Source organism: Eschrichtius robustus, chromosome 3 (assembly GCF_028021215.1).
Source record: "Eschrichtius robustus isolate mEscRob2 chromosome 3, mEscRob2.pri, whole genome shotgun sequence".
Taxonomy (NCBI): Eukaryota; Metazoa; Chordata; class Mammalia; order Artiodactyla; family Eschrichtiidae; genus Eschrichtius; species Eschrichtius robustus.
This window is the reverse complement of record NC_090826.1, coordinates 143,119,855-143,147,546: the sequence shown is the minus strand read 5'-3', so window position 1 is coordinate 143,147,546 and position 27,692 is coordinate 143,119,855. Positions and strand designations below refer to the sequence as shown.

The following is a 27,692-nucleotide window of genomic DNA, read 5'->3' as shown; positions in this document are numbered from 1 at the left end:
GACCATACAGCAAAATAAATTCCAATGGTCACAGATTTAAATGTTAATTGATAAAACCACACAAGTGCTAAAAGAAAATGTGGGTGACTATCCTATAACTGTGCTGTCCAAAATGGAAGTCATTATCCATACATGGCTACCAAGTACCTGAAATGTGGCTAGGAACTGAATTTTAAGTTTTAATTTATTTTAAATAATTTAAATTGAAATTAAAAAACTGACACTCAACTCAGTTATTAGAAAACTTTTACGTACACTTAGAACAACTTGGTTATGTGAATTTACTTTTTCAACTGTAAATTTTATAGTCTAAATACAGATTAAGTATTTACAACGAAAATTTAGTGACCACATTGAGATGTGCTAAGTATAAAATACACATCAGTTCTCAAAAATTTAGCATGAAAAAAATGTAAAATATCTCATTAGTAATTAAAAATGCTGATTACTTGTTGAAATAACAATATTTTTGATATATTGGGTTAAATAAAATATGTTATTAATTTCACCTCTTTCTTTCTACTTTTTTTATTGTGGCTGTTAAAAATTTACATATGTGGTTCCTATTATGCTTTTATTGGATAGTGCTGCTCTACAATCTAGAAGAAAAGTTTTTCCACATTCTGATTCAAATCCAAGAGGCAATAAAGAAAAAGACTGATATAACAGACTAAATCAAGGAAAAAAAATTTACACTAAAAAAACCATAATCAGAGGAAAAAGACAAATGACAAACTGGGGAAAAATTGTCATATGTTAGGGATAATATCCCTAGTATATAATATTCCTAAAACATAAAAAGCTTCATAAAATAAAGGGGAAAAAAAGACCTAAAATCCTATAACAATCGGCAAAAAATATGAAGAGACAGTTCACAGAAAAAGAAATGCAAGTGGCCCCAAAACATATGAAAAGGAACTCAAGCGAGCTCATAATAAAAGAAATGCAAATTAAAATTACACTAAAGGATCATTTAAATGGCAATGACCCAAAGGTTTTTACAACATGCCTACTGGTAAGACTTTGGGGGTAAGAAGGCACTCTCATTACCTCTCGTGGGAATGCAAAATTGTGTAGCACCCACAGAAGGGACTTCGGCAATATTGAACAAAACTGCAAACCTATTCATCCTTTGACCCAGCAATCCCACTTCTAGGGATCTATCTAAAGATAAACTGGCAAGAATATGTACATAAATATTCACAAGGCTATTCACTGCAGCACTGTCCATTCAGCTGTCCATTGAGCTAAGGAAAAATAATGTTTCCGTTCAGGCTTTATGTCTGATTTGCAAATAAAACCCCACCACCAAAAACAAATCATTCCCAATACAATGTAAGAGCAAAAGACTGAAAATAACTATATATCCAAATGAACAAAGTTTGGTTTATTTACACAGTGGAGTCTCTGAAGTTGTAAAAGGCACTAAGAAATGTTCATATATGGCTTCAGAGTGATCTCTGAAAAAATACCATTAAGTGCAAAAGGCAAAGTGCGTAACTATAGTATGCAACCTTTTTTCTAAAAGGGAAAAAATAGAGATATGTTTGCTTACATTAAATAGAAACAATATGCACATATATGTATATATACATATGTCATACATACACCATGTATATACAAAAACATCCATACACAAACATATGTATATATCCATATCTCAGTAGCTAGATATACATACTTATATATTTTTCTAACTTTGTCCACTTGAACAGACCTAGGAAAAATGACCAGCCCAGAGGCAATGAAAACTACTAACACCCGTATTGTGGTATCTAAATACCATTTACCAATAAAAAGATCTGGGACAGGAAAAGTACTAGATCAGCCTGAAATACCTTGTTGTACCACAAAGTAAAGACGTCCTCAAAGACCACGAGAGTCATGTCAAAATGATTCAGAAGCCAATTTAAAGAGTCTCCTACAGGCCAAAGATAATTTGAACTTCAAAAGAAATAACTTCAAAGGACTATAAACACATGAATTGTGTTAAAATCCATGAGCTCATAATGATACTTTTAAAAAAACCTCATTGGTCTTCTTTGGAAGATGTTAGAAAGTCAACTCATAATTCTGAACATTATTTAAAACAGAGGGAACAAAACTGAGCATTAATTTTCCTATATCCCGAGGTAACCAAATAATTGATGTGGTAGATTTCTTCTTAATAGAAAAACTCCAGCTAACAAATGCAGAAGGGATGATAGAATATCATCATTTTTCAACTGTTTCTGAAATAATACATCTAAGCAATGGCCAAAGTGGTTTTTGAAGGGCCTGGGGAAGCTTTATAATGGAAAGGTCAGGCTGACAACACCTAAATCCACCGATTAGTCTTAACCTCACAAATAAAGAAACAAGAAGGCCTCCTGATGTGATATAAGAGGAAGTACAGAACACTTTCTATGAGGTACTCTTGCCAAACTACCTGATCAAGCTTCCAGTCTAGATCAAACTACAGGAAATATTGGAATCTGAAGAATACAGTGAAGAACACTAAGAAAGAAGACGCAATTGGCAAACTACAGAATGCAGGGAACCCTATAGATTAAATCCCTGTTTCTTTAACAAATAAACTGCTAGGGGAGAAAAAGAAGAGGGAAAAATAGAGAAAGGAAGCCTATAAAGAAAGACGGGGACTTCCCTGGTGGCACGGTGGTTAAGAATCCACCTGCCAATGCAGGGGACACGGGTTCGAGCCCTGGTCCGGGAAGATCCCACCTGCTGCAGAGCAACTAAGCCCGCAAGCCACAACTACCGAGCCCACACGCCGCAACTACAGAAGCCTGCGCACCTAGAGCCCGTGCTCTGCAACAAGAGAAGCCACCACAATGAGAAGTCCGTGCACCACAATGAAGAGTAGACCCTGCTCGCCGCAACTACAGAAAGCCCACACAGCAATGAAGACCCAACGCAGCCAAAAAAATAAAAATATAAAATAAATAAAAATAACATAAAAAAGAAAGAAAGACGGATGCATCTCTCAAGTGTGAAACAAATTAATCATTAAAAAAATGTTTGGGCCCACCAGGAAAATTTGATTACTGACTGGATACTTGATATTAAGAAATTATTGTTAAAAGTTTTTAGAAATGATAATGATATTGTGGTTATGTTAAAAGGAAAAAAAGCTGCTATCATTTACAAATATAATCTAGTATACACAGACAAGATGACATAGTGTCTGTGATCTGCTTCAAAGAGAAGCAGTAGGTGAGGGGAAAGGAATGTGTGTGTGGTGGGAAGGGCAGGGGGAATGGCGAAAAGAGAACTGCCCAGGAGTTGATAATTAAAAGCCTGACTTTAGAGTCAGAAGGCCTGGATTCCAGTCTCAGCACTACCACTTGCTGGCTACAAGACCTTGGTCAAGGTCCCAGAGACCCTGAGCCTCAGTTCTTCTTTATCCATAAAGTAGAGGTAACGGTCGTAGGTTCTTCATAAGGTTGTCACAAGCATTAAAGACAGTGCATGTAAGGTACTTAGCACGGCACCTGGGTACAGAGTAAGCACTCAATACATGTTAGCTTTTATTGTTACTATTGTCAATTATTACCACTGATATTCAAGATCACGAAGCTAGAGTTAGGAGGTGGCGGAAAAGGGATAAAATTTGCTGAATCCAAAGCCCACACTCTTTCCAATACATTTATGACGCTGCCCCCATCTCCACCCAGGGTCTCTCAGTGGAGACTGAGGACAAGTAACAATTCACTCTGCAACAAGAGTCTCTATTTCTACCACAAACCTTTAATGACATTGCTACTCAGCCTGGCTTCTGCAACTAGCCATCCTTTGTCACAATGTTGTCACTCAATGTGCCCTTACTGTGGATGGCTCCTCATCTGGTGGAATGTAAACACTCAGGTGTTTTAACCCCTTTATAAATCACTATGCACGATCATAAGTTCACAATGATTAAACACTGTGTTATTTCATCATCCTCCCAAAACATGGCCTCAGGTTTTTTACTACACCAGGTACTGGCATAAATTATATAAGGCAAGCCTCAGAATCCCGACATATAAAACTAACAAAGTGATAAAACTTCAAACTTTGCATGCAGCATGAATATAATAATAACACTAAGTACCTATATCTTGTTATCTCCCATAAGGTAAATATTTCCACTTCTATTTAATAATAGAATTACAAATTCTGAGAAAAACTCTTCAATGCTGTTTTACTTCTTCTTGTGACAATTCTAAGCACACACCAATTCTTGATCCATCCTCTCTTCCTGACACCACGTGCCTGGTTCTCTTGCCTCGATGAGGAGCTGGCACTTTTCAGTCTCCTTCACTATCCTTTCCATCCACAGCCCATAAAAGTTGGTGTTCCCTGGAACTCACTGTTCAGTGTTTTTCTTCTATAATATTTACTTTCCCTGGGCAATCTCATACAAAACCATGTAGCTTCAACTACCACAGATTCAAAAACTCTCTCTCATTCATTCATTCAACAAATATGTGCTGGGCCCCAGTTCTGTGGTAGGTGTCCTGGGGACACTCTCTGTTCCCCTCCAGTCTTTTCCCCACACTCACAAAGGAACCATCTATCATGCAAATTATGTCTCTCCCCTGTTCACAATCTCTCAATGCCTCTTATTTTGGGCAATGAGTCCAAACTAGGTACTGTGAAGCCTTGCATAGTTGATCAGTCTTATCTTGCATCGTGCTACAAGATGCAGAAACTCCAGCCACAATGACCCACATCCACGTTTCTCCACATCACCGTGTGTCCTCTGCTAGAATGCCCTACTTCATCTTCCATCTGCCCCCAAATCCCTTTATCCACAAATGCCAGTCTGTGAATTAGTCTATAAATCCATAGTAAAATGAGGAAAAACACTTAGCAAACCAATGTTGGTCCCCCAATATTTCTGGAAATGTCAACAATACCCTAGGGGACCCTTGTGCAGCTTTCGAGTGTCATCCAGAATACCTCCTTCTCTGTGAAGCCTTCTATGACTTCTTTATGTTGGGGAATCGTATCATTCATTGTCCAAACTGGGAGACTTTTGAGGGCAAAGGGAGTGCATTAATAACTATGTTGAACAATGGGCACAGACCAGGACTGTCCCAGGGAGACAGGGTGCCGGGTCAGCCTACCTCTAGACAGAGTTGGCTGCTTTCTCCCCTCAACTTCCAAAGCACCTTGACTCTTTACGACATACCATGTGCTTGCCAATTCCCACACTTGTCTGAGAAGTCCACAAAGTCAGGGCCAGCCCTTCTTATCTGTATCTCCAGCATCTCTCCAGTGCCAGGCACAGAGATGACACAAAGTATCATCAACAAAAGTAAATGTTTGTTTAACATATTATCTAAGAGAGTAAGGGAGATTAGATGCTTTGACCTTGGGCAACAAAGGAATTAAACAATTCCCATTATCTTTTCTCATCCCTGAGAAACTCCACTTCCTCATTTGGTTAAAGGGTTTTAAATGGGAGCAAGGTCTTCACAGAGAAAAATTCTAAGCCTCGGACCAATGACCAGCTGTCAATCAACCAACAGCTACTTATTCAGCATGTTATACTCTTAAGGCCCAGTGGGCACGATAGAAGAGCTGATAATTCGGTGGGGCGACAAATAAACATAAATGAAGACCAAAACTAATAATGAAATAAAATAAACAACAAATAAGTGTTGCAGGAGTTCGTGGAAGCCAAGGGAGAAACCACTCTGATGGTCAGAGAAGACGCCCCCTGAAGGAGAAGGGATTTGAACTGAGACTCGAGAAATGGCTTGGACCCCAAGAGAAGTCACCGAGGGAGGAAAGCTCAAGGCCGGGCGGGGGTGGGTGTTTGGACGGCCACCAAGGGTAAGCAGAACGTTTGTTTTGGGAGCTGTACCTAGACTGTCATGGACTCCTGGCATAGAAACCAGAACATCCGAATTTTCAGTAGATATTAAACAACTCAAAGAGGTTCCTGGATTCTCACCTCCTTCCTCAAAATAGTAATAGTATCTGCCTGAGACGCAGAATTAGATATATGTAGCTTATTCCTTTATAACCTTTTAATTGTAAGAACTGTTACAAAATTATCTTAGGAAAATTGCTTTTGGCAGAACTTTCAGATAGAACTGCTGAAGTCACCCCTTGGCATGTATTAATTATCTGTGTCTTTGAAAAGTTCTCTGCAAACCTAGGCCTGAGCCTGCAGCATCTCCTTACTCTACATCTGGCCTTTCAATCCTCTCCTGAAAGAAACTGTAGTGTTGATATAGGGGCTCCCCTGCACTGTAAACGACATGTGTAGATCTCCTTGTCAACTGTGGGGTTCAGGGAGAAGCTTTTAGGTGTGCCTGTGATGATACACACTGCATCTCTTGGACTGTTGAGTGGGTGTCACCTACTCCACCAGCATCTGTGATGATGGGTATGAAAAATGTCCTCACACTCCAGCAAAAACCACCAACCTCTCATTCTCCTTCTTTACCCTGCTCAGGCAGGGAAAAACATAAGTCACCAAGTAAGGTAGAAAATGTCCTAATATATGGTGTAACAATAAACTGAAACTACTGCAATAACCACTGCACTCAAATAAAACACAGATCCATCAAAGAAAGGGAATTCTTACTTAAAAAACATTGTCCCTGCTCTCCTTTACAGCACCTTCTTCCAAAACCCTGGAGCACTCAGGATATTGCGTAACTAGTGCTAGATCTACTTTTGAAGTATGGTTTTGTAAAAAGACCAATCTAAGTTCGTATGCAATGAGTCAATAGGCTGCGTTTTTCCAGCGGTAGTCCTCTTTCTCCCACTGACCCTACTGGTAGGGCCAACATAGGTTATAAATTTATAAGGGAAAGCAACAATGTTAGGTCTTAACTAAAGAATCCTTGCTTGGTAGAAATGTGTCTAGTGAGCTTATAAAATTTTCATGGAGAGCAGTAAAACCACAACAAATGAGAAAAAATTTGGTTCAAGTTACAGTAATGTTTATTTAACCAACATTCATTTAACCAACATTTATTTAACCAAAAGAGAAAAAAACAAGGTATTGAGGATGAAATTAAACAAACCATTCTACTTCTGTGATTAGTAAGTAGATTTGGGTGTACAGGAAAGCCTTTCAATGGTGCCATTATGAAAATCTCTGAAATGCTTCTCAAGATATGTTGTCTAATCTTTAAAAATAACAGGGGGCTTCCTTGGTGGCGCAGTGGTTGAGAGGCTGCCTGCCGATGCAGGGGACACGGGTTCGAGCCCTGGTCTGGGAAGATCCCACATGCCGCAGAGCGGCTGGGCCCGTGAGCCACAACTACTGAGCCTGCGCGTCTGGAGCCTGTGCTCCGCAACAAGAGAGGCCGCGATAGTGAGAGGCCCGCGCACCGCGATGAAGAGTGGCCCCCGCTTGCCGCAACTAGAGAAAGCCCTCGCACAGAAACGGAGACCCAACACAGCCATAAATAAATAAATAATTAAAAAAATAATAATAATAACAATAGTCACCTAGATATTCCTTTATCTATTATCCAACATAGGCTGTAATAGCTAAGTGAAGTGAAGAAGCAAAGTGCTTCAGCTATGATTAAAGGGCTTAAGAGCCTTTAAAAGTCAAAAATATTGTGGAATCAAAAGTGAAAACAAAAGCAGAAAGATCCCCAAACTTGGGGTGTTCTTTTTTTTTTTTTTATTTTTTTATTTTTTTTTTTACTTGGGGTGTTCTAACTCCATTCTTCTAAAGGTACAAAGCATGTATGCGGACTTCAACTCATGAATGCTGTAAACACATCTGCTGAGATGGCGTGAGCCTGTGAAACAGGCAGAGGCAGGCATGTGCTGGAAGATCTGAGGGCTTGATGGAGAGAAGTGGGTGGAAGGAATAAGGGAGGTGTAGGGGGCAAAGTAGGACAAGGCAGAGGGGCCCTGAGGGTAGAAAGGAGAAGTGGCTGGAAGCAGAAAGTCTACACTTGAGTAGAGAGGTGGGAGGACTCAGAGGGAAAGTGGGCCTGGAGATGTGGTTCAAGTACTGGAAAAGGTCATTCGGAAACACACAACCCAAGTCTTGCAGGCAAAAGTAAGGTGGTGGGAGAAGAAGCAGGAGAGCCTATGGATGAAAATCTGTGGGACAGAAAAACATGGAAACACTTCAGAAAGGATAGGTAGATGAAAGGGACATTTGGCAAAGGAGCAAGGTAAAAGGCAGCCCAAGGAGAGCGAACAGATGTAGGGGCAGAGCCACAGAATGAATGCTGGCAGGCTAAGTGTGCTCGCTGCGTGAGACAAGTCTCAACTTTGCTTGTTTTAAGTTATTTTAGAGGGACCAGCAGTGAATACCAATTATGGCTCCCTTGAGAAAATCCAGTAAACCAAGAGGCGGGGCTACCTGTGAGCTTCCCCAGGACCTCTCCCCGACTCCCTGATGCAGGCATCTTCTGGGAGAGATCCCAGCATGGAAAACCCTGAGTGCTATGGCTGCAGTACAATGCCAGGTAAGACAAGAGTACATGAAAGAACTTTGAAAACCATAAAGCACCCTATAAATATGAAGCATTGTTATTCACTGAGTGCCTTGGACAAAAAAAGAAAGACCACAGTCACAATCAGGAGTGAAGAAATATTTGTCAATTACGGATAGTATATATATTCCAAATCAAGATGACCCTAACTAGAAATTCCTATTTGAGAAGACATTATGCTTGGTATGTTTACTTTCCTGTCCAATACTTCTCAACATTTAAAAACCCTACCTGAGGCATAATATGGAGCTCTTGATAAACTATCCTACTGATTTATTAAAATGGAAATCCACATCTAATGCATTTCCAAGGAGGTTTTTGACACGTTACAGATCTTAACTAATTAGGTGAATTCCATTCAATTCAATCACTCATTGAGTGATTCCAAGTGCAAGGTAGTGTACAAGCCGCCATGGGGGTTGCAGAGATGAGCAAAACAGTCTGCCTCTAACTACCTAGTTCAGTTAGTTAATCTTCTCAGTTTCCATTCAGATTGGGGCAGCTGCATCTCCTCTCACAAGTATAGAGAGAAAGCAATCTTGACATTATGTGACTACCCTACAACCTAGGAAATGCATTTTCCAGGAACACAATGAATTAAAAAGAAAAAAAAAAAAAAAAAGGGGACTTGTTAATACCTGGACTGCGGACACTGCTGTGTGTTCATTTCCATGTTCATCCTAGCCCAGTTTACGTGCAACCACTCTTGTCCTGATTGCATAACCACAGCATGTCAAGTTGTTTCTTGTTGCAATTGTAACTTGTAAAATTAAACTTCAGAACTGAGGGAGTCAAGTAAAATAACTGCCTACTTTAAAAATATGTATGTATATAATTTACATGTCACTTTAGATAAGCTCTTGATTTATGATCTCTTAAAGTCACAACTGTCACCAATTTTAAAATACAGCTTCAGTGTACAATTCTCCCTGCACGCAGGCCCTATCCCTGTCTTCTCAGTTTTCTAAGTATTCTATATTGATCTATTGCAATCTGCCTTTCATGTTTTAATGAGAGCCTAAGTAATCACAGCTTTTACTTCTCCCAAGCTCCAAGGCTTCTAAAATTCCAAAGAAGGAACATAAGATGGCCAAAAATGCACTTGCTTGTGTCTCACAGGGTTCCAAATTCTATCGATAAGTTCACGTGAAGCTGGTGATACTTATCACACTTAAGACCCTCTGTGAATAATCTCCTGCCCTCTCCTTTTCTAATGGGCGGTGCCATGATTCTTTCTCTCCAACCTGGAGCGTCTCATTCCCTGACAGAAAATAGCTAGAAGAAAGAGGCCACAAGGAGCCTGGAGCAAGCCACTCAGGATGTGACAGTCAAGTCTTGCCTGGTCAAAAATCCAACACAGTGCTGAGGCACCATCAACCTGGAAATGATATTCACAATGGGACACACTACCTTCCTCCTGGGTAGAGTTTCTGCATCAGTCACAGCAAACAGTGCCAATTAATGAACAAGCTTTTGATGTATACCCTGTGATTCTTCAAGAAGCTCAAACCACTTCAGACTGTGGCCTATTAATTCCCAGAAATCCATGCTAGATGATAAAGTGAGATCAGGGGTGAGAGGGTAAAGGGTAAATTACTAGCCAATAAAACAAAATTATCAGCTCTCTCAACCACTGAAACGGAGTCAGCTGAAAAGGGAAGCTAGAACCTCAGGATCCTTCTACGATGAACTTTTCCTCCCTACCAACCAAGGCCAGTTTTTCTTGGGAAAAATGCCCGAATGGAGATAAGCTTGACAACAGAAGCACCCCACTCCTTCGCAGGCATCTTCTCATCCAAGTGCTGAGTCCGCTTGTCTTTGTTGCTTTTCTGAGTAGCCCTCCCGAGCTGTTCTCTGAACCCAGTTTGCACAGCAGGAAACACTTAAGGGAGGTTACATTTCAATGCTGCATTTCTCATCTGTGAAGTGCTAGTCCCAGCACTGGTTTAATGCAGAGATAAATACACTCAGCTGTCCTATCACCAGCACTTACTACTTTACAAGCAGCAAAAGAAAACTAGATAATTAAGTCTAAATTAATTTCCATGCCTGATCAATGGCATTTCCAAACAGCCAACACAGAACATGTTCTATTGATCCTACAATGCAGCTCTAGAAGTATGAAAAAGGGGAGGAAACCCCCAGATTGAGCATCTTGAACTTAAAGACCCTTCAGAAACATCACCTTCTCCCCCCAAGAAAGCTAGAGTAGCCCAGGCCCACTCTACCCATAATTTTTTTCTACCCTGGTACATCCCAATTCTACCAACTGAAAGGTTATTCCATTAGGTAGAAGGTGAGCCCAGCCCATGAAGTAAGGAAGTGCTCATAAGATCTGTCTGTGTAATGAACGTGTGTCACTTCCCCAAACTGCCCAACTGTTTCCTTAAAAAAAAAAAAAAACAATTACATGGAATTTACGGTGTCAGTCTCCCTCCCAAAGTCTGAGTCAGAGTATATGTGTCTTTAGTGAAGTTCTGGGTGACTAGGGTGTATCACTTTCAGACTTGCTCCAATAGCTGAACTTAGGGCTGTCTTCCAGCCACGGTACAAAATAAGCAACTACCTATTTTAAAACAATTTTCCTACCCCACATGCGATGGGAGATACCTCATACATAGGTCGTCAACTTCCTACTGGAAAACAAGCACTTCTATCGCAAACTGTGCTTGTCACCTCCCAGGATTAATGCGTGTTTTATGTGTATATATTTTTATCCTTGACCGTGCAACTCTTGGAGCAGAGAAAGCCACCCCATTTTTACCATCGTGCCTGAGACAATTCAGAGCTTTGGAAGAGGGATGAATGGGAGATAAAAGGCTCTAAGCCCAGGGGCTTCTCTCACACAAACAGTAAGTGGAAAAAAAAAAAAAAAAAAACCCCTCCGAGGAGGGGGTGGGGGCAGGGTGGAAGACCGGCGAAGGACGTCAGGCAGCAGACCAGAGGCAGCTGCGGCGGCCGCACTTCGCGAACTGCCTGCAGAAGGGAGTGAAATCTTTCCCCAGTACAATAACCAGGCACCCTCTGGCTGCCTCGCATGGGCACGAATAATAAATACATCGAGGTGGGCAAATCGCTGCATCGAGACAAGTCACCCCAAAAAGGTCAAAACTTCAGAAATCCCGGGGATCACGGCACCCACACAAACACATCAATCAGTGGGAGCGGGAGAAGAGACTCGGAGATTTAGCAGAGGATTCTGAATTTTGCTTTTTCTTTCAAGCTCTGGCTTGCAAAGTACGGCGGCTACAGGCAAAGCTCGAGAGGAGCAGGAAAGGCTGAGGGCGGCGGGGAGTGCGGATGGGAAGGGAGGGGGGTCGAATCCCAGCCACCCAGGCCTCAATGTGACGAAAGTCGTCAGCAGCTCCAACCGCATCCCAACCCCTCCGCCCCGGCCAGCAGACGCCCCCAGCAGCTCCCCCCCCACCCCAGCTTCCGTCCCCGCCAGCCCCGCAGCGGCAGCGGCGGCGGCGGCAGCAGCGGCGGCAGCGGAGGAGCAGCAGCAGCAGCCCCGGCCCGGGCCGCGCGCGCCGGCAGCGCCACGACCGCGGCTCCCATCCCCGCCGCGCGGCAGGCACCCCGCAGGCCTCCCTCCCAGCCCACCCAGGCGCGCCCGGGAGCGGAACCCGGGCGGGCTGCGCCGCCAACTCCCCCCGCCCCAGGTCGGCGTGGGCTCACGCTTACCTTGGGCGCTCGCGGGGGGGGCTGAAGGTGGTAAGCCTCCCGCCCCCCGCCCGGATCCTCCTCGCTTGTTTTCTTCCTCCCTTCTCCTCCTCTTCCTCCTCCTCCCCACAGTGAGTCCGGGTCTCCCCCTCCTCCCAGACGCCGGGAGTAAGAGCCGAAACCCCCGAAGCCCGGCCCGCGTGCGTGCGTGCGGGAGGCGGCGGCGCGCGGCCAGCTCTCCAGTAACTGAGCGCGGCGCGCGGCTCCCAACTAAAGTGTGAAAGAAGCGGCGGCCGCGGCACGGAACGTCCCCCCGAGAGTGGGCAGGGAGCAAGCCGGAGCTGGTGGGGAGCGAGCGAGCGAGGGAGGGGACCGGGAAAAAGGGAGGGGGAGGGAGGGAGGGGACCTCCTCGCCCAGTCACTCACTCGAGGGGCGGGGGCAGCCAGACACTCCCCCACCGCCGGCCCCTCCCCGCGCCCGGCTCCCGTGCGCGTCCAGCACCCAGCCTCGCCCCTGGGAACGGCCTGCGGAGGTCGGGAGGGTGCCGCGCACCCCGGAGAAAGGAACCAGGAGAGCGGGGCTGCCAGGGCTGCAGAGAGGGAAGGAGAGTGAGGACGGGCGTGTGTGTGTGTGTGTGTGTGTGTGTGTGTGTGTGTGTGTGCGCGCGTGCGCGCGCGCGCGCACCCCGCGCCGGCCGGCCAGCGGGAAGGGAGACCCCGACGCGAAAGCTGCGTCCTGGGCCTGACACCCGGGCGGTGGCGTGGAAGCCACGGGGCCGCTCGGAGGTCGGGGCGGCCCAGCTCTGCGGGAAACCCAAGCCAGCCCTTGGGCCCAGCCGTGGGGCTGCGCCTGCTGGAAGCAGAGGGAGGGAAGGCCGGGCATCCTCACCGCGCCGCGCGGCCACTCCCTTCGCTGGACCGGCGGGCGCTGCCCAGAGGCCCTGGCCCCTGACCCGCCACCCTGCCCTGGAGCCGCGGCGCCTGCAAGATGAATGAAGCGTTGGTCACTGGGCAGAAGCTGCACTGGGGAGGGGAAGGAGACACCGCCTGAGACTTCGCGCCCTGCGCCCCCTCTTTGCCCCTCCGGCCTCTTGGGACTAAAGGGCGGAGGCCGCGCCTGCAAGGCGCGTTTGGGATGATTGGGGATCCACAAAGATCGCCGCCCACCATTTTACCTGCTCAGTTTTTTGTGGACACTCACAAGAGGTCAACCAGTTTCTCACTCTCTGGGAGAAGGTATTTTTTCTTCTTTTCCTGGACATACTGGGTGTTTCGTGTGCGCCCTGAATTGATCTTGCAGCATTGATAGTGGTTGGATGTCTTTTGTGTGGCTTCCCCGCGCTTCGCTGCTCCTGCATTGCCCTAGACACGTGAGAAATGCCAGGCCTCCAGAGTGAGGACACCCAAGAAAACAAAAGGGGCAAAAGATCCTCCCTGGGTCCCGTGGATTACACACAAACCGAATCATTTCTTACTTTGGACCAAGATGAAGTTGGAAAACAGGAAAGGACACATCGGAGCTGTGACAGTGATGAGACACTTAATTGAAAAGCAAATTCATAATTTAGTTTAATGAAATGAGTTAATAACCCACCCATAATGTCTAGGAAGTCGGCCTTTTTGAGAAAAAAAAAAAAAAAAAAGAAAATGGTTTTCCAGTGTTTTTACTTTTTTAATTTGAAAGGCTGGTATCACATTGTTTTTGAAACTCTTTTGTATTCCATTTTTTAAAATTATCCATATTCTAGTTTATTTTTCTCTTTGGAACCAGAATTCTTTGTAATCTGGCCTCCTGAAGAGGAGTGGTTTAGAAAGGCTGGTAGGCTAATCAGGATTCCAGTCAGGCCCTGCCAGCCACCATCTCTGTTACCTTAGGTGACTTGTTTTATTTCTTTCAGCCTTCCTTCCCTCATCTGTAAAATGGGATTGGTGATACTAGTTCCCATCTCATAGGCATGTTGTCAAAATAAAAGGAAAATAAAATGAGGTGGCAATGCATATAAAAAACTTTGCATAATGCCTGACACATGGTAAGAACTCAATAAATACGAGCTGTCCTTTCAAGTGTATAGTTTAATCCCAGATTTGGTAATTTGGTAGACTTTTTTTTTTTTTTTTTTTCTCTTTGCATTCCTTCTTAAAGTTGGGAGTGAAAATCCATCTGCTGGGTTTATCCAAATGTAGTCAACATTTCTCTGAGGTTTTTAGGCCACTCCTAAAAAACTCTTCTATGGTAAGATGAAAGAAGTATATAACTAAGATGTGTGTGTGTGTCTGTGTGTTTATTTACATATAATTCTATATAAAAGGATGCTTGAGCATAACCAGGTTTTTCTCTTTCCCTACTTCTCTCCTTCCCTCACTACCACCTGAATAGACCAAGCTCTATAAATGTTGACCTGTGTTGTAATCTATCTCTTCAGGGCTCGGTGACTGGCACCATAGATTTCTTGAGAGCAATACAATGTAGGTCTCCTCTGAATTGATATCCTCAGAAGTAACAGAAGGCCACAGAGCAAGCACTCCATACATGTGTAAGTTTACAAAATCCATACTATGAACTTTTAAAGCAAGTTTTTAATTATTCAAAATAATACATGTTCATTGTGGAAATATTTCAGAAACTCAGCCAGGTATGAAGGAAATAAAAATCACCATAATCCTACCCTCCAGAGAGAAGTACTCAGTAAGTGCTTCAAGTATATCCATTTTCCCTTCATTTATTTCATTATTATTCAATCAGCAAACATTTGTTAAGAACCTAGTTTAGGGACCAGACATCTTCCCAGGGCTGAGAACAGGTGGTATGTTGTGTTAATTCTCACTAGAAACTACTCCTTAGAAGCAACATTTTATGTGGTAGTAAGGTTCTCAGGATAGTCACAAAAGTCCATGAAAGGAATCCCATAATTAACCTATAGTGCTGACCAGAAACAATCCAGGTTTTGTAGGGTTTGAATCACTTACAATTTGGGGAGCCACTTTCCAGATAAGGAAGCTAAAAGTGCAAAAGCCCCCTGGGAAAGGCTCATGGGAATAAGGTGTCGTGGAACTTAAGCCCTTTTTGCCTCTCAGTAAACCCTGTTTGGTGCTGGTATTTCTGTAGAAATTAACTGCTCTGATAAACATTTTTTTTAATGTGAACATTCATTCCTCATTTACCTGGGATCCCTGGGGCACCTTTCCTTCCTCCCCCAAATGTGGAGGACATGGGAGTGGAGATTCCCATCACCACCACAACCGCGACACACACACATTTTCTTTCTTTTTTTGTTTTTTTGGCCTTGCCAGGGGACATGCACGGTCTTAGTTCCGAGACCAGGGATTGAACCCTGCAGTGGAAGCTTGGAGTCTTAACCACTGGACCGCCAGGGAAGTCTCCTGCACACACATTTTATTGCACGTAGCCACAGCAGGGGCAGTGGGACCATGGGGATTTGGGTAAGGACTGCAGAAGAGAGGGTAGGAAGGGTACAGTGGGAGGGGAGGGGCAGACAGGATGGGCCTCTGAGGTGCTGGAGAGGCTTAGGTATGTACCCTAAACCAGTGGTCCTCAACCTTTTTGATACCAGGGACTGGTTTTGTGGAAGACAATTTTCCTGGGGTGGGGGGTGGTTCGGGCAGTAAGGCAAGTGATGGGGAGCAACGGGGAGCGGCAGATGAATCCTAGGTCACTCTCCAGACGCTCACCTCCTGCTGTGCGGCCCAGTTCCTAACAGGCCGAGGATTGGTACCAGTCCACGGACCGGGGGTTGGGGACCCCTGCCCTAAACCACACAGCAAGAGTTGCCTGCACGTCTGTTTGGTCAGTACAGTCTAAATCTACTATACATTTATATTAGACGGTGCTAATTACTTCACCCCTCTGTGCTTATGTATCTTCAAACACTCTAAATACAATTAAAAAAAAAAAAAAATCTCTTTTGCCCAGAAAAGTTAAGTTTTGACCTTCAAAGGCACTTCTTTCATAACTGATTTTCTTTTATTTCTAAAGCTTTAACTTATAAATATTTGGCTCTATAGAACCATTTATAACACATAAGTTTGAAATTTTTGTTTCTTATGTTTCTTTTAAGTACAGCGTTATGGATTGAATGTTTGCATCCCCAAGTTCATGTTGGAGCCTTAATCCCCGATGCTGATGGTATTAGGAGGAGGTAGGCCTTTGGGAGATGAGGTCATGGTGGGGAGCGGGGGCCCTCATGGTGAGATTAGTGCTCTTATAAGAAGAACCCAGAGAGCTCTCCTCCACTCCGCCTCTCCCCACCCAGAACACAAGCAAACCGGGAAAAGGGCCCTTACCAAGAACTTGACCATGCTGGCACTTTGATCTCAGACTTCCAGCCTCCAGAACTGTGAGAAGTAAATATATCTTGTTTAAGTTACCCAGGCTGTGGTATTTTGTTATAGCAGCCCAAACTGACTAAGACACATAGGGTCCCTTTACCATTGACTGTAAAAAAGAAACCAATGAAAGTACAGGTTGATTGAATAAAAGATAGTAAAATCTATACACTGCTGCCTCCTATAATTTCTCATATGAATTTAAATGAATTCAATTTATGTGATTTATTTTTAAAAAGCTTCCAATCTGGTTAATTTTTCTGAATAATCAAGTCAAAAGTAGCTTTGGCAGGATTATTCAGAAACAAGTGATCCTAAAATAAGTACTACTCTGAAATGTGCTTTCTTTGTACTTGCTCCATGCAATAACAGCTAACACCGATTGTCTGCTGTGTGGTAAGCATGGTATTATGTAATTCATAATGTACATGAGCTAACTCACTTCATCTTCCTGGCAAAGCAATCAGAGAGATATGAATATTATCATCATTCCCATGCAGATGTGGAAATGGAAGCACAGAGGGGTGAAGTAATTAGCACAAGGCCAAGATTGATTTTCACCAGTCAAATGCCAGAGCCCACATTCTTAACTGTTGGAAATATGTTTTCTCTTCAACCTCTTCCACTCTTATACCTCAGTCTAACTCCTACAGTGGCTGAACAACCCCAGCCTCTGAGTTTCTGAACCTTTGGAAAATCCATAGTTCCCCTCACTTGCTGAAATTTTACAGCCTTATACTATTGGGGTCCTTCCGTATCTTTATGGTGGCATCAAGATCAGTAGCTATTGATTTGAGACTAGATAGTTTGTGTGTGTGTGTGTGTGTGTGTGTGTGTGTGTGTGTGTGTTTAAATGTTTACATCTTCTTTGGGGGTACCACAATGCACATTACGCAGGTAATGGACCCAATAAGCAGTTGTGGATTGAGTGTTGTTTTTGTATTTTTTTTTTTTTTGTATTTTTTTTTTATAATGGTTAATTCTAGTGACACCACACAGCTCCTTCTGAATGGTTGGGGCTACCTCAGAGCAGGGAGTTTAGAGTCAGCGCTAACAACTTGCTAATGGTTCTAACTGGTCTCTCAACTATGTGTGAAGTACTCTGAGTAACCTGCTTTTCTAGATAGGAAAATTATGATTCTTACATCTGTTTTTATTTTCTTCCTCTGGTTTCTCCTTAGGGTATGTATTTTCTTTATTTCATTTTCAAAATTGGAGTAGATAGAAGAGGAAGACATGGAACATAGTCACTTGGAGCAAGAAGTGTTAGGAATCCATAACCAAGGAGTGAGATTCAGCCACAGGTCAAAGAGAAGAATGGAGCAGAGGGAGGGGAATTCCAGGTACCTGGGAGGGGTCGGCCAAGCCCCCCCCCGCCCCCCACCCCACCCCCAGGCTGTCTGCTTCCTCTCCTTCTTGTTTCATGGCCTTCTCCAGATAGCGGAAGTTCGCTTTCCAGCTTGGAGCCCCTTTTCCCAGGTCACACAACAGCGCCACCACTGTGGGTTTAACAGAGGAATCTCCAGACACTGAAGTCATTGGTTCTTACTGGCATCCGCTAGAGTCCTATCTTGCTTCCAGCTTATATGTGCTAATAGTATTGTTATTTCACGTGTTGGTCTTGTCTCTCCAATCAACTGTAAGCTCTGTGAGAACTGAAGACCTTGATGTTCCTATACCACTCGAGCCAGACAGTGGGAACTCTATACAGCCTTAGGAGTAAGGGTTGCTATTAACTTATTAAGTCACTATGTGGGCTCCTCTCAGTGACAATGGAAAGCAAATATTGACATCCAGAAACTTCAGCAACTGTGATATAACCAAAGGAATGTGGCTAAAGTAGAAAAGGAAATTGTGTGCGCGTGTGTGCATAAGTGTGGGTGTGGGTGTGAAAAAGAGAGAGAAAAACAGAAACAAACAAAAATTTTTCATCTCTATCCCAACATTACCTCTTTGAAAACCCCCTCTCCTTCCCCTACTCCCTTTCAGAAAGTGAAACAATGTTGAGGAGGTAAACATAAAAAGTTGCATCTTCCTTCACCATAATTAAGCAAGAACCCCTAAAATAGCTAATAAGTCATTACCTCTCATTACACTGCCGTTCAAAAGCTGTACTGGTTCTGATGTTATGAACTGATTTCAGATTCAATTACTGAGAATTAAAGTTTTTATTTTATTTTATTTTTCTGTTACAAAGTGTTAGTTTCTTTTTTATTTTCAGTTGAGATATAATTGGAGAATTAAAGTTTTTACAAGTTAATGGAAAATATTGCTGTCATTGAGATATAAACAACCTACTCTTTTCAGATCATATTCTTAAAGGAAAGGAAGGAACTGGAAAATTCCAAAACAAGTGTTTCAAGTGGTTTTTGGGTGTTAGTGTATATCAAGCAGTTTCTAATCTCCCCTACATGTTTTAACTGATTTAAGCCCCCTGCAGTGCTATAAAGGAATTGTTATTATGAATATCTCCATTTTCTAGAGGCGAGATCTGAGGAACAGCAAGGTTAAGTAATACGGCCAACACCAAGCTTAGCCCGACTAATAAATGACAGAGCTGGGGTTTGCTCTTAGACCTGGTGCTTAGACTACACCGACCACATTGACGGTGGCCACTGGGCACAGAAAAGAACAATTTTATCTTCTGGAATCTGCTGGATGATAGGTAGCCTCAGTACACTTTCCGTCTTCTCCAGAGTGGTCTTTATCACTTGTGAGGGGCCAGAACAAGAAAAAAGGATTAGCCCTGTCAGACCATGACACCTGCTGGCTAATCAGAAGCTTCCTGTGGGTTCTTCTAGCCAGAAGACTATTGACAGAGGTAGGAGATTACAGCGCAAAGGTGACTAGAAGGCTTGAGACATGATGACATTTCTATGCTTCAGCACTCAGTTTAATTAAATCAGTCCTTGGTCCAGAATAACTCTGTCGATGAACAGCTGTGCCTTATTCAGAATGCTCAGTGTCGATGTAAGGTAAGCATTAGCATGAACGTTTAAAATGCTTTCACCGGTTTGAAATGGTGGCTTTATTCTTTTCCTCCTTTCCTCCTTGTTTAGTTCTGCAACCCCATTCGGGCCTCAGTCCCTCTCTGCTGGACTCTTAGTCAGTCACCTTGGCTTCAGACTCTCTGGCTGAACACTATCCTTGTTGCTGTCAGAGCCCCTTCTCTAAAGCACAGATCCATTTAGCTTACATGCCTCCAGCTCTTTGATGGTCCAAAATGAATTCTAAACTTCTCCATCACGACACAAAACCTGCCATAATTTGGCCTCTGCTTACCTTTCCAGGCTGATTCTCAGTTCCAATCGCTAACTGGATAGATGATGGCCCAGCTACCCAGCTGATTTGCTGTTTCCCATCCATATGCTGCTGTTTTCTACCCCTGTGCCTTTGCACATGTCCCTCTGTGTGGGCTACTCAAACCCCTACACATATCAAGAGCTTGCCTCTCAGCTGATCCCAGTATTCTCTGCCACTCACTAGCTCTGTCATGTGGGGAAGATATCTTGACCACTGAGCCTCAGGTTCTTCATCTGCAGCAGAGTGACCATACTATGTATATAGAGAATTAGAAATAAAGGCCTGGTGTTTGGCACACTTAGCCATCTGTAAATGGCTACTGTATTATCACTTGTTCTCTGTGGTATGGCTTAGAAGTCATTCGTTCTGAGAAGCTATCCAAAGTCCCCCTTGTCAGAATTGAGCTCTTCCTCCCCCACTTCCTATTGAAGTTTTAGGGTTATTTTAAAGGCCTTTGAGATTTGGTTTATTTGTTATAGTACTTAACCAATTCTGACTAATAATACATGTCAAATACGTGTCTTGCAAATTGTACAATTCAGTCGTTTTCAGTATATTGACATGACTGGGCAACCATCACCACTCTGTAATTCTGGAACATTTTCACCACCTCAAAGAATAGGAGGGTTCCAATTTCTCCACATCTTCACAGACACTTGTTATTGCCTGTCTTTTTTGTTCTAGCTGTCCTAGTGGGTGTGAAGTTTTACCTCATTGTAGGCTTGATTTGCATTTCCCTAGTGACTAATCATGTTGAACACCTTTTCATGTGCTCCTCTCTTGAAGCTTGCTTATAATTTTAAGACGGCAATTGCTATAGCCAGCACCTGGTTACCCTTTACATTTCCTATAACCTTTTGCTGAAAGCTTTGTAAATGGTGGGGCTCAAATTGTGTTTAATGAATGAGTTATTTATTCCTAAAATCACCCACTAGGTATCCTAATATGAACTGACTATGGAGAGAAGAGAGAGAACAAAGAAAGTATGGAGAAAAGAATAGAGCAAAAAACCCCAAAGAATACGTGCCTATTATTCTGAGAGAATCCAAATTACATGTTAAATAATACTTTACAGCTATTAAAGATATCCTGATATTTCTACCAGGTGATTTGCTTTCATTGCATTTTCCCCTTGATTAGTTGGGCAGATTCAATAAGGAGGTATTATGTAAAAATTAAAACTTTTCGGTTTTAAATGAGAGAAAAAAAGAATTAAACTGGAAAATGTAATTTTCAGCTCATGATAATAATTGAGCACAAAGGCTTAACTCCTTCCTGCTCCTTCAAAGGAATTTTTAAAAAATAGGAGGAAATCTGTAACTATCTGAGAAACTCAATTAAGATGCTACCACAATCCAGAAAAATCTAAAAAATATTTGTTACATACTTCCTTTAGATGAAGTGAGACCCATCTGAAAGAAAATAAAGGTAACCCTCAATCTGCTAAATGCAAAAGCAAGACCCAAGGAACGAGAAGAAGGAGTTTGTGATGGAATCTCACTGTCACCCATGCAGAGAGGCTGGAGCTAGACTTGCCAGGGAGTAGTGAATCATCCCTACAAACCTCCTGGAAGTGTACCAAACAGCCAAGTGCAGAGTCAGATCCCACTGCAGTAGTGCTCAGGCCCAGGTGGTAGGGGAGATACTGCAGAGAGAGCCCAGCCCAGGCAATGGTGGGCTACCCCACAAAGGGCAAACTCCACCACTCAGTAGAAGGTTCCCACTCCCCAGGGCTGCCTGCCTTCCTTAGAGATCCATGCTTGAATTTCATGTCCACCTTGTCAGGCCACTGCTGTGATTGATGTAAACTGGTCCCTTCTTCCTGTGCTGAAGAAAGTGGTGGTGTTTTAGTTAGGCTTTGTTCATTGTAAGGAATAGAAGCTTAATCATACTAGCTTGAGTTGGAGGGACCACGAAGAATTACTGTAAGACTTTAGAAAGCATCATAGGAAACAGAGTCCTTCTGGAAATTCAAGAACAGGAACCCTATAATGATTAGGCCTCGTGGACACCATCGTAAGGAGCCACAGCAGGAACCCACAACTGATGGGGTTCCATACTGCTCCTACATGTCTGCCCCACTGTAAAGAATTGTCATGCCTCCTAGGAGTTCTCTTCACAAGGAAAAAATTTTTTTTCTTTTCTTTTCTTTTTTTTTTTTTTTTGGTATCTATGTGAGATGATGGATGTTAACTAAATTTATTGAGGAAATCATTTCACAGTATATGTAAGTCAAGTCATTACACTCTGCACCTTAAACTTATACAATGTTATATATATCAGTAAAACTGGGGAAAAAAACAATTGTAATGCCAGTGAATGAGAATGATATTATTATTGGTGATATATCAAATAGACTCTAATTCATATGTACACCAGTCACAAATTTAAATATTTTATGAGTAGTAGCAATTTACTTTGCAAAACACCACATAGTAGTTCACAGTGGCTGAGATCCACTGTGGTCAGCAAAAGAGAAAGGCTGGCATATTTCCCAAAGTAGAGAAATGTATAGGCCACATTCTTTGATGGCAGTGCAGTAAAACTGGAAATGAATCAAAAGGAGATTTTTAAAACCCACAAAAAATTTAAAAATACTATCCTTGTGTGTAATAAAAATGAAAATTCAAATAAATGGGAAGGGCTAGATTATGCTATAAATAGTGTTGGAACAAACTGGTAACAATTTGTAAAATGACAAAATTAGATTCCTACCTTGAGAAATATATTAAAATAAATCCCAGATGGCTGACATTTTTAAATGTGAAAAATAAAGCCACTTTTATTTTCTTTTCAGTAGAAAAATAAATAAATCATAGGTAAAATTTTATATAATCTTGAAATAGGCAAGGCTTATCTAAGCAGAAATCATAAATGAAAAGATCACTAGTTTTGAATGCATGAAACAATTGTACATCAGAAAAACATAAACAAAATTAAAAAGTAAATGACACATGGGTAATATTTGTGATATATTTGATAGATAAATGGTTAGGTCATTAATATGTAAAGAGTCCTGTAAACCAATAATAAAAATACACAAATTTGATAGAAAACTGGTCAAGGGTGTGAAGAAGTAATTCACCAAAGATGAACTATAAATTACCAATAAAATAAATAAAAAGTTAAATATTACTAGTGTTTAAAGGAAATAAATTAAAAATATGATGCCATTTTCTCCCTAACTGGCAAGGGATTTTTTAAAAATACTGTCTTTAGAGTTAAGGAAGGTTTAGGGAAACAGGTACCCTTATATGCCACTGATAAAGTAATTTATCAGTATATATCAAAAGCATTAGAAGGTTGCATGCCCTTTGCCTTAGCGATTACTAGCCTTCTAGGAATTTATCATAAGGAAATATTCAGAGATGTATGCTAATACATACCGTGCTAAGGAGTTTTTAATGATATGGGGAAATGTTTGATATTATACTATAAAAAAAGGATATCAAATTATATGTTAACAAGATCATAAAAAAGTTAAAAGATATACACATATGCTCTGAAAAATATTAAAATGTTAATGATTTCTGTGATAGAATTTGGGGTGATTGATTTAAAAATATATTTCTTCATTTTTCAAAGAGCACATTTTACTTTTATAGTTAGAGAAAAAGGGTATTGAAAACAGAGTCTACTCCTTTAAGAATCTTTCCCTAAGAACAATGAAAGAAGTATAGCTATTGGGACTGAAAATGACCTTTAAGATTTTTAGTTCAAACCCCCATTCTGCTCCCTGCAAACTCATTCCGCATTTATACTATAATTAATACGTTTTGAGATTGCTCTTTTTTCTTTAGGTACATACACATGTACATTCATATATATGTATATATATGTATTTGTTTATCTAGAGTTTTCAGAGGAGTGTCGTACAAATACAAGACCTTCGTGGACAGGTAAAGAGGCAGTGTTCTAAGTCTGAGAGGAAGGAGTGGCTGGCTATTTTAAGTCTTTGCTCCCTGGCAGGGAATATTCTGGGCATGCTTTTTTTAGGTTGATTAACAGCCTGTTAGATACCCTTTACCCGGAGATGGCTTCAGTGGCAGACATTGGGATGCACTTGCAGACCTCCAACTAGAGAGAGCTCAGTTGACCAATGCCCCAGCTGTTGCACTCTGAAACCCATGGCTGAGTCTGTGCAGAGGTCATACTTCCCAGTGACTGTGCCCAGCCAATGGCTGAGGGCAGCAGGGATACTAGCAGACCCATTCCTGGGAGACACAGGACTCCTCTGACAGCCAGCTTTGCCCCCAGGACTCTCCACTCTTCGCTGAATCCTCCTCAGACTACTCGGCAGCCTAGAACACTTCAACCCAACTTTCCCTTCCTCTCTGCTTCACTGCTGCTCAGACTTGCCCTCCCAGCCTTCTCTGGGCTTCTCCCTATTTTTTCCTCATACAAGCACTTTCCCTAATAAAATTTTTGCATATTTAATCCCATCTTGGCATTTGCTTTGTCAGAGGACCCAAGCAAACATAACTTCCCAGCAGTTTTGAAATCCTGAATCTTGCTGCCTTCCCCAATCTTTAATGTCAGCAATTAATTCAAATTTGAAATGTGTACAGGTCAGTGCTAGCTTGTGGAATACACGTGTTTGTGACTAGCACTCTCCACTGTATTTAACTCCTTTGAAGGCAGACAAAATACACTGACAAGCTAATTCGCATTAGTAAGAGAATGAAACAAAAAAATCATAAAAGCTGCCATTATGCCTTTTTTTTGTAGGGGGAGGGGTGGTGTCACATATTCTCCAGAGCTTGGGTTACCCTGTTTTAGAAATATTAAAATCATGTGGTTTCAGACTATGGTTTCTTAATCTCTCTTTGTACACGTGTAGTTGCATCTTCCCTTAACATTTCCCTGTAGAAATATAGCTCGATGGGGTACAACACCCTTAAATGCTTGACATAACCACTGCTAACTGAACCCATGGGGCAGAAAATGCTTATTTAAATGCAGTCATTTCAAAGTCCTTCCCACTCTCAGCTATAAAACAGCTGCAACCTTTTGTTGGCAGAGACAGCCTGTCAGGAAATCACCTTGTGATGCACTGTTACAGCTAGATGGCTGTAACCCACACTCCTGAGGTTCAGAAGTGGCCAACAAGCTGGGGACTGAGCCCTCCACGGTGTCACTTCCCATGAGGGTGGGGGAAGATGCACCTTATAGGTGATAATGATCAGTGGGCTTTGATACACAATATGTGCTAGTTCTCTTACCCAGCACCATAAACATTCTGGAGTGCAATCCTGTGTGCCATCCAGGTTGACCACCATATTCCTATAGGTAGGGGATTCAACTCTAGATCTGGGCTCCAAGTGAGAGAAGCTGCCATTTCTACTGGATGTCACGCCTCTGAAGACAGACAAAACACAGTGACAAATCTCTGTGAGAAGCGACCAGTGTTCCCTTCACCACTGGGACTGACCTGCTGTCACCCCCTCTTGAGTCTTAAGCAGAAGAAACCATAAAGCTAGTCAACAGAAGATTCAAGATTTCAACCCACGATTTTCTGATTCCAAGGCTATGATTCTTTCACAATGCTCACTGGATGAAGAGCCAGAGGCTCTGGCCTGCACAGATTGCCTGCACTGCTCACTGCTGTGCCACAGCCTTCAAGCTATTTTAGATCCAACTGGGCTTGGCCATTGGATGTGGAGGTGGAATAGCAAAGACTGCAACAGCTTATATGTATGGAGGTTTCCTGTGTCCAGGCCCAGTGCTAAGGGTTTGATCTGAATTATTTCCATTTGATCCTCACAACATCTGCATGGGGAAGGTGCCATTAAAATATAGATTTATATTAATTAATATAATATAAATTATATTATATTTAACAAACATGGAAGCACACAGTAGCTTATGGAGTTTAGGTCCTTATTCAAAGTCACAAAGCTCCAGATTACAATCTGGGCTTATGTTTTTTACATTTATTTATCCCATACCCTTCCAAAAAAGGATTCGAGGTTGATAAATCATATCATAGTGATAAATCATAGAAGATACTTTTACAAGGAGAAATGACTTTAGTGGAAAGTGAGGGAAGGATGATTCAGGGAAGGCTCCACTAAACCCGGCATGGGGTCCTTCACCACGCCTCCCTTTCTCACACCTGTCCAATCAGTTGGAACTTAATCTCCTCAAATGTGGCCCCTTCTCTGCTCTCATCAATGTTCCCTTTTCAGGTTCTCATCATCTCTTGCTGAATATGGAAGTAGTTTCTCAACACTTTTTCCTCCCTCTGTCCCTTTTTTTCTCTACACTATCACCAGAATCCTGTTGCCTTTGCTTCCTAAATGTCTACCTTTCAATTTCTTCTCTGTTTCAACTCAGACCCTACCATGTCTTGCCTGGATAGTGTGGCTATTTAATGCGTTTCCCTGCCTTTTGACCTCACTCCACTCCAATCCACCCTTTACATACCAATTGGAAAATATCAATTCTCCGCTTAAAATTATTTAGTCCCCTTTGGTGCATCAAAGGGCACTATCAAAAAAGTGAAAAGGCAACTCATGGAATGGGAGAAAATATTTGCAAATCATATATCTGATAAGCAATTCATATCCAGAATTCATAAAGAACTCCTACAATCCTACAACAAAAAAAGGCAAACAACTCAATTAAAAAGGCAAAGGATTTGAATAGACTTTTCTCCAAAGGTGATATGCAAATAGCTCATAAGCACGTGAAAAGATACTCAACATCAGTCCTTAGGGAAATGCAACTCAAAACCACAATGAGATACAACTTCACACCCTTTAGGATAGCTACTATCAAAAAAACCCCCAAAATAACAAGTGTTGGGGAGGATATGGAGAAACTGGAATCCTTGTTTATTGCTGGTAAGAATGTAAAATGGTATAGCTGCTGTGAAAAACTGTTTGATGATTCCTCAAAAAGTTAAACATAGAATTACCATATGATCCAACAATTTTACTTCTAGGCATATACCCCCCAAATTAAAAGCAGGAACTGAAAAAGATACCTGTACACCAATGTTCAGAGTAGCATTATTCACAATAGCCAAAAGGTAGAAAAAACCCAGATGCCATCAACAGATGAGTGAATTAACAAAATGTATGTATGGGTAGATAGATAGATAGATAGATAGATAGATAGATAGATAGATAGATAGATACATAGATAGATACATAGATAGATACATAGATAGATAGATAGATAGGAAGAAAATTCAGCCTTAAAAATGAACTTCTGATACATGCTACAAATGGGTGAACCTTGAAAACATTATGTGATGTGGACTGGCACAAAAGGACAAATACTGCATGATTCCACCTATATGAGGTTCCTAGAATAGGCAAATTCATAGAGATTGAAAGTCAAGTAGTGGTTGAAAGTAGAAAAGAGTCTGGGGATAGGAGCGGGAAAGTGGGGGAATGTATGTTTAATGAGAAGAGTTTCTGTTTGGGATGAGGGTGTAAAGTTCTGTAAAAGGATGAGGGTGATGTACATACAACATTGTGAATGTACTTAATGCCACTGAATTGCACACTGAAAAATGATTAAAATGTTAAATTTTATGTTATGTATATTTTACCACAATAAAAATATTATTTACTGTCGGGGCTTCCCTGGTGGCGCAGTGGTTAAGAATCCGCCTGCCAATGCAGGAGACACGGGTTTGAGCCCTGGTCAGGGAAGATCCCACATGCCGCGGAGCAACTAAGCCCATGTGCCACAACTACTGAAGCACACGCGCCTAGAGCCTGTGCTCCGCAACAAGAGAAGCCACCGTGATGAGAAACCCGCGCACCCCAACGAAGAGCAGCCCCTGCTCGCCACAACTAGAGAAAGCCCGCGCACAGCAACGAAGACCCAACGCAGCCAAAAATAAATAAATGAATTTATTTTAAAAAATATATATGTTATTTACTGTCAACAGGATAAAGTCTA

The 27,692-nt window shown here is 42.2% G+C and overlaps 1 protein-coding gene across 2 annotated transcripts in view; it reads right to left on the bottom strand.

The window, feature by feature from the left end:
- C3H1orf21 (chromosome 3 C1orf21 homolog) overlaps positions 1-12,475 on the bottom strand; it is a 234,502-nt gene extending 222,027 nt beyond the window's left edge. The window contains exon 1 of one of the 2 annotated variants that reach the window (XM_068541394.1): positions 12,150-12,475. The gene's annotated coding sequence lies outside the window, so the exon portion shown is untranslated. The remainder of the gene's footprint in view (positions 1-12,149) is intronic. The other variant, XM_068541392.1, reaches the window with a different exon arrangement.
- Between the last annotated feature and the right edge of the window lie 15,217 nt (positions 12,476-27,692).